This window comes from Oryzias melastigma, linkage group LG21, assembly GCF_002922805.2.
Source record: "Oryzias melastigma strain HK-1 linkage group LG21, ASM292280v2, whole genome shotgun sequence".
Taxonomy (NCBI): domain Eukaryota; kingdom Metazoa; phylum Chordata; class Actinopteri; order Beloniformes; family Adrianichthyidae; genus Oryzias; species Oryzias melastigma.
In genome coordinates this window covers 7,161,051-7,167,601 of record NC_050532.1, presented here as the reverse complement: position 1 = coordinate 7,167,601, position 6,551 = coordinate 7,161,051, and positions in this window count along the sequence as shown.

The following is a 6,551-nucleotide window of genomic DNA, read 5'->3' as shown; positions in this document are numbered from 1 at the left end:
GAGAGTAAAATATGGATTTATTCTGGAATCATGTTCCTGCCTGTTTTTATCCAAAGTAATGTTAAACATTTCTGTTTTTACATTTTTCTAATTTTAGTTTTAGTGTGTTCAATAAATAATTATCCTGTTTGGCCTGCGACCCAAAGTGTGTTTTGGATTTTCGCCCCCTGTGCGATTGAGTTAGTAAAGGTTTAAAAAAATGGTAAAAAAATTTGTTGTGGTAATTTTTTAATTAATTAAGTCTAATAAAGTAAGAAAAAAATGAAGATGACATATACTGATAATGATGTTTTGGACCTAAATCAAATTAAATAAACAATACAGCAGATCAATGTAGTCAAAATATATAATATTTTCATTTAAAAACCTAATTTCATGCAAAAGTCACATATAAGTGTAGGTCTATGAAAATAGCGCCATATCATTTGCCACAGCTACAACTTTAGTGAAACGTCTACAAGTCGTAATGCAATTAAAATAATGTCTCCCCATTATCGGTATACAAACAAAATTAGGCGCAGGGCTGTTCTGTCAGTTTTGAACTGATGAAAATGTTGACCTAACTGCTGCACTCACCACACACACACTGGCAAACACAGATGCACGCAGACAAACACTTTCCTCAGGTCCTAATTGCCTATAAATGTCAGTGTGAGTCAGCGCACGACTGTCTTCTGGTAAATTAACTGCTGGAACTGGCTCCACCTCATTAGACAAGAGTTACACCACGCACAGAAAACACAACACACTGGTCAACAATCAGTTTGCAGCTACTTGCTACAGCCATGAACTCCTGAGGGATCATATCAAGACAGAACGAGGTATGTGTGTGCACGTTTGTGTGCGCATGTGTGTGTTTGGTATTCATGCATTTGTGCGTTCGTGTTCAGCTGAGTCCTCCTCAGGGAAATTAGTTGTCTCTATCCCGCTCCGTTTCCAGGTTCGTCCCTGATGTTTTCACCTTTCTGCCAGGACACTCCCACTCCCATCGGGCCACACTGTAGCTAATTGCTAAATACACTGGCTGTTGTTTCAGATGTTGATGGTAGCTGCTGGGAAATGACAGCCTTCAGGCTAATTGGAGAACAATATTCAGACCTGATTTTCATACATTCATTCATTGTCTTGTTGGAAAAGTTACAGTAACTTCTGTGTTCTTCATCTTTACTCCCGATTATTTTACTTTCATGTAGCTTTGAAGTTGCATCTGATCAATTCAGATCAGTTTTTCATTTACAGAAGTTAAATAGAAGTTTGATGACATTATTTCTTCATTTTTAATCTAAAATGTTCCAGCTCTGCATATATTTTCTGTATTTGCTTTTCACGTTACAGGGAGGTGGAGGTTTGTGGAGGAGTCACCTGGTTGGAGGCTGGAGAATAAAAAAGAAGGAAATTTCAATAAATCTGTCGATGAAAACTGAAAAATATTACTAAAACCATTTTTTAGAATAAACGCCAGCACTACTATTAGAAAATATACAATATTAATTTCCACTCTATGATCAATTTTTGGCACTTACATTAATTAAAAGGAAGGCCATCCATACATCACTATCAAATCTGACTCCATGATTGGTTAAAGTTCAACCTGGTTTAACTAATGCGTTGTCTGGCTGAAGCCTGACTGAAAAGCTACTATGATGGGTGTTGAACACTTCAAGAAAAAGACGGCCCTTCTGGGTCCTGCCAAAATTTAAGCTATTTATTTGCTTTGAATAGAAGAAAAAACTTGTTTTTTTCTTTTTTAACTCATAAATAATAACTCATCAATGATACAACTGTTTTAAATATGTATTCTTGATCGACTTCCAGGGGCTGCACGGTGGCGCAAGTGGTTAGCGCTCTCGCCTCACAGCAAGAAGGCCCCGGTTCGACTCCCGGCTGGGACCTTTCTGTGTGGAGTTTGCATGTTCTCCCCGTGCATGCGTGGGTTTTCACCGGGGACTCCGGCTTCCTCCCACCGTCCAAAAACATGCTTCATAGGTTAATTGGTGACTCTAAATTGCCCCTAGGTGTGAATGTGAGAGTGAATGGGTGTGTGATTGAGGCCCTGCGACAGACTGGCGACCTGTCCAGGGTGTACCCCGCCTTCGCCCATCAGTAGCCGGGATAGGCTCCGGCACCCCGCGACCCCGAAAGGGAAGAAGCGGTCAAGAAAATGGATGGATGGATGGATCGACTTCCACTCCTCAGTTCTTATAGGCCACCTTTCCACAGTCTTCTGCCCCCCTCACACGCCCCCATGTGTGTTCTACCTCCACCACTGATGGTTGCTAAGGAGATCTGGACCCCCAACTCAGGCTTCTTATGAGCAGCGTGAGGACACACATAGCCAGCTGTAAAGTTCAGAGGTCATGGCTCTCTAACTTGACTTTTACCTTACCATTTTAGGATCTACACATTAGAATTTAACCGAACGCCTTTATTGTCATTGGTACAATGAAATTCAGGTACAGTTCTCTTCAATGTGGACGGTGAGTCAAGATAAATAAACTATTTAAAAAAAACAGAAAATGTGCATAAGAATCAGACAATTTGCAAGAAATAAGAAAATGTGCAAAATCAGATAAATGTACAAGAGTCGCAAAGGAATGTTCAAATATCAGATCGTTTAAGATTTGAAACTGACATTGAGTGCAGTCAATAATGCAGTCACACTTGTACTTATCTAAAGTGAAAAAAGTCAAGTTAGGTGTAAAATTTAAGATAAACAAAATGTTGGTGTGAAATTTACGATATATTGGTTTTAATTAGGATTATATATCACATGAACCGGATAGCATGGCCTCCCTGAACCATTTTTGTATGATTTTGAAGTTATTTTTTCTTTAATTATCTTAATATACAGACATGACTTAAGCTGATGAATGCTGAGTTCATAAGAATCCCTTTTGTCTCTGAGGACATTTTCTCTGCTAACATTTGCAGCGTGTTTGGATCAATCACATCTGTGAGGAACCGTGAGCTCGCCATTGCTTTAGTTCTTCAAACTCACACAAATGTTATCACAAAGTAACTCCTCCTCTGCACCCCCCACACCCACACCTCCTATTCTCCCCCGATATAGAGTTAAAGTCATAATCCCTCCTCGCCTCCTTCACCCTTCCATCTCGCCGTTTCCCTTGAGCTTTGACCGTCCTCATTAGCGGGTATTTTTCCCATGTTTGTTAATTGTGTCCTGGTTTTAGCACCACCTGCCCCTCCCTCTACCTACCCTTGCCCCTCACCACCACCAACCCCCCCGACTCATCTGTGCTCTCTAACAGCCACTAATTGTCATCATAAGGATGTGTTCGCTGTCACAACTGGAGAACAGACTGCAGACCGACAGTGTGCAGCCTGGCTCCTCTGGCCCCCGGAGGCCTCTGCACTGCTGCCTGGGGGCCCTGAGGACCTTGCAGGCAGGAAGGCTCACTCTGTAAGTGTATCTTATAAAGACAGGGAGAGGATTTTACTTGGCTGACGAATGGAGAGACAGTGAATTAAACAAGGGCAAAGAGGGAATTACACACAGGACACTTACAGTAATGAGCTTGACTGTTTATAACATTAGGATTTTACAGTTTATTAAGTAAAAAAAATCATTTTTGTTTTGCAAATTATGTCACTAAATAATAGGATAACATAAAAGATCTATTTTTTTTGTTTTTTTTAAGGAATTTTTTTTACTTATAGCACGTTGTGCAAACACAGACCTGAAAACTTCTTCACTAAATGTAACATTAGATGTAATGTAATACAACACTGTAACTTTTTGTATAAAAGTTCATTAGATGAACCTGTATAACTATGGACAGAGGTTAAAAAAAAACCTACAAGATTTCCCAAACAAATGTTTTTGTAACAGTTAAAAAATAATTTTAACAATTTTGTTTGAGCTACACAAAAAAAGAAAAAATCAGAAAAGATTTATATTGCTGTTTGAAGCACTGACACTAAAATTTTAAATTTAAAATGGAGCCTTTCTAGATTGTTTTCTAATTGTTTGAGTTATTTTATTCGTGCACTCTCTGATTTTATTGCTCTAACTTTATTTTAGTTGAGAAATTGTGAATTTATGGACACAAACGTCATCCAAAATGTGCACACCTGATGGCTGAGTCACCATGCTGGAGGTTCAATAAACCAGTGAAGGGGAATCTACTTTAAGCCAAAAAAAAAAAAAAAAATCACAGAGACTGAAAATTTAATTTAGAACATGCATAGTAAATGTATCAAAACTAAAACACATTTAAGAACTGAAGAATTTTTGGTTGTAGGATTGAATATACAGTTATTAAAAAAAGAAAGAAATATTTATTGATAACTTGGAGGGTCATCAATGTGGTAACTATTTCTAACTTTAATGTTTTTACCTACATATTTATGTTTGACAAATTTGCTATTCAAATAAATGAGTAGAAATAGATTCACCATATTCAAAAAGACTTAAGTTTTTTACATAACTTAAGAATCTTGAGTTAACTTTGCTAATAATAGTTTTTCACTGTATTAAAAAAGATAGAATAGAATTGAATAGAAAACCTTTATTGACATAAAACATGGTAGAACGACATTTAGAAACAGTTCTCTTTAAAGTAAGTAGACAACACAGACAGATAAATAGAATAAAAAGTTAAAAATATGCAAGAATCAAAAGAAAACTGGTGTAAAGGTCAACATTTAATTACAGGGATGTTCAGAAATCTCTTAAATAGATCAACTTTTCTCCCAAAATCAATATTTACATTGATTCAAGCTTCAAAAATATGTATTCCACTATACTTGAACATTTTTTTTTGAAATTTTTTGTGCAACACATACAATTTTATAATAAGGTGATAATATAATTTTTTGACAAAGGAATCAACATATTTGCTTTTGCGATGTAGCATCATAACCGTTTGGAGACAGCGCGGTTACGTCTGTGTTTGGATGAGCATGCGTCTTATCCACGCGCATCAGTCGGCGTGTGTGTGTCTGTGTGTGCGAGTGGGAATTTGTGCTTGTGGCATGTGTGCTCCCAGCATGGGGCCGTAGCGGGCCCCGTGCCGGCCAGCTGGAGTCTCAATCTGTTGAGGGTGTCTGCTGCTCAGTGGAGGGAGGTTGGCCGGACCCGCATTGAAGCCCTGAGCATTTGCCCTGGCCTCCCCCTCTGACCGGGACGTGCCGCTTGGCAGGCCCAGCCAGGGACTGACAGCTCTGCACAACCCAATCCACAAGACACGGAGGAGGAGGTGGAAGGTTAGGCATACAGGAGAGACGTGATGGGACGGGGAGGCGGTGGAAACTTTAGAGGAGGGGGAAGTGGCTCACACCGGGCAGCGAAAACAGCAGCGGAGCGAGAGCGAGGAGCAAGAGTCAGGGAAGCAGATTGAGCCCAACAGGAACGCTAACTCCACAAGGAGACACAACAAAGCAGCCATAATTCCCCAAAAAACATCAGATTTCTGATTTGAGTACACTAATGATGTGTTTTCACCACATTTCCTACATCCAGTGATTGCAAAAGTCCTGATAATATTTAAAAATGTGCTGAGTTTGATTTTAAAAAAGACACATGAAAACAATCTGTTTACATCTATTCACACACATAAGGTGGCAGAGCTCCCATGCAAGGCGCTAACCAGCTCGGCGTAACCAGTAAGAGGTTCGATGTCTCGCCCAAGGACACTTTGACACACGTGGGAGGGCTGAGTGGGAAACTCTGCTCTCCGTCTGCTCCTTTTAAGTCGTCTTTTGACGTTGACGGATACATTTTGACCACAAATGTAGCATTTTAGTCACAAAAATGTGGGAAATGTCAAAAGAAAATAACTGGAGGTATTAAAAGTTTGCAGATAAATTTTGTGTTTTGTATTCACAACCAAATGACCTCTTTTTGTGTTGTTGGCATGTGTGTGTTTTGATCTCTTCTGTGTGTGTTTGTGGCTCTTCCTGACAGTTTGAAGCAGGGCACCGGGGTTATATCTGAGGGAATATTTTTAGCGGTCACCAGTCTACTGAGGGGACGCTAGCTGGCACCATCTGGCCCCGGGATCCAACGTTTATTTGGCACAGTCTTGGCCAATGTCCATACCTGCTTGTTTTACACACACACACAAAAGTGCATCCACACACAACACACACACACACACTTTCTGGGGGTCACGCCACCCTAAACGGCAGGCTGGGAGCAGATGTCCATCAAGCCTCCCGGTCCAGTTAATTAAGCAGCATCACAATCAGCAAGACGACAACTCTCAGGCACACACACATGTAGACGCGTGCACAAGCATACTGTACGTGTCCACAGCCGGACAGGCCAACGGCTGTTTGTCCCATGTATGCCTGGCAAGCATGCATGCATGAGTGCATGAGTGCATGTGGGAATGCTCCAGTGTGACTTTAAGGAAACATAGGATATAGTTTTAGCTGCTGATGTCAGTGGATCAGAGGGACCAGGGGTCAACAGGTCAACTATTTTACACAATTTGGAGTGAATTCTAATAAACATAAATGTAATTATTGAGAATCTGTCAATCAAATTTTTGGAATGTTTGCTGTCAGTCCACATACTTTTGAGGCAT